The sequence below is a fragment of the Ramularia collo-cygni genome (genome assembly GCF_900074925.1).
Source record: "Ramularia collo-cygni strain URUG2 genome assembly, contig: RCC_scaffold01, whole genome shotgun sequence".
NCBI lineage: Eukaryota > Fungi > Ascomycota > Dothideomycetes > Mycosphaerellales > Mycosphaerellaceae > Ramularia > Ramularia collo-cygni.
Window position 1 is genome coordinate 1466584 of NW_019716255.1, and position 1749 is coordinate 1468332.

Consider the following 1749-nt stretch of genomic DNA (forward strand, 5'->3'; position numbering starts at 1 on the left):
CTCTAAGGTTCGAGCGATTAATCTCCTTCTTTATAATCTTTTTATATTCCTCTTAACGCTTAAGGAACTCTCCTTCTCTTAGTCGTTTCTTAATACYTATACTCCGCYRARGCYRTATAAARGTATAGTACTTAATCGYAAATCCCTCCTCGTTTAATTTGTCTAYRATATACGTATCTAGTAGAGCTTCGAGGTAGAAGAGTTCGGCTATTCGRATACGAAGGAGGGGATTATYRTAAAGACTATTCTTTAACGACTATCGGGGTTCGCTACCGTTCTYTACGACGATTATACGRATAGTCCGTTCGGAGGTATATAGCTATTATAAATAGAGGAAGGTTTAAATATTAGTAATACTCGCATTATTATTCTAGAGTTTAACGACTTTTAAATAAAGATTAGGGGGGATAGAAGGGGAGCGGCCTATTATATAGAATATACGTATAATAGGGTAGAGGGTAGACGGGAAAGGAATTAGTATAGTAAGAGGTTATAAACCTTAGCGAAAACTTTACTAAAAACTATAGGGTTAGGGTTAAGATAGTATATTTCTTTAATATAGAGCGATAGTAATATAAATCGTAGGATATTTATAGGGACAAATTATACGAACGTATAAAGTAAGGAGGAGTTATATTTTAGGTATAGAAGTAAGTAATTATAAAATAGAAAATATATTTTAAAAGTAGTTTTTAAGTACTATAATTAAGGCCCTCGTAACCTATTAGAAACTCCTAACGCTTAAAGCCGCTAGTACAAAGAACTTAAAAGAGATTCCCTCCTCCTCTAGATACCCTTAACGCCCTAATTACCTCTTTAAAAACTACCCTTTACCCTAATTAAGCCCTATTACTAGTACTCTACTATCCCTATTCTTTAGCGACTACTAGTACGCCTAGACCTCGTTATTTACGATATACTACGCTTTAGCCGTACCTAATCTCTATTCTAGCGATTAAGTAAGTTCCTATAGTCGTAGCTATAAGCCTAATTATAAAACTTATAGTTACTATAGATATTATAGAAGTTCTTCTTCTAGATTATATAGCTCTATTCCCGTTAGTATCGTATACCTTTATATAAGTAGGAAATATACCTAGAAGTTCTTATCGCTATTCTAATACCGCTCGTACCGCTTATCCGTTCCTATTTCTTCTCTATTACTATCTACTACTATCTCGTCGGGGTATACCGTTCTACTATAATATTATTAGCCGGTATATTTCGATAATTCTCTAATAGGATTATATAGACCGGCTCTAAATTAATAAAGTATTAACGTAGGAGTAACGGTTATAGATTTTAATAGCTAGATCGAATATTAGATCTTAAGTTAGAAAGCGACGGCTAGCTTTTAACTCTATTAGCTCCTTCTGCTCCTTATTAATAGTAAATCCTACTTACTCGAGCTATTATACGGGTTAGTACTACTCTTAGAATATTAAATTCCTAGCTCCTACTCTATCTACCCTTACGTCGATAATTCTTCTTCCTCTAATAGGACCTCTATTAATTAAAAGTAGGTTAAAGGCCGGTTTAGTAGTTATCCTCGCGGTCGTTAAGGTAGTAGGTATTTATACGGGATAGTAGAAGGAGGGAGGAGGATATAGGTAGGTAGTAAAGGGGTAGTATAGTAGTAGGAGTAGTAGGTATTAATATTAGTATTTAAGTATTAATAAGAGTTGCTAAAAGAGTAGTAGGTATTTATCCTACTACTCTTTTAAAGATCTAAATTACCTATATAAAGAG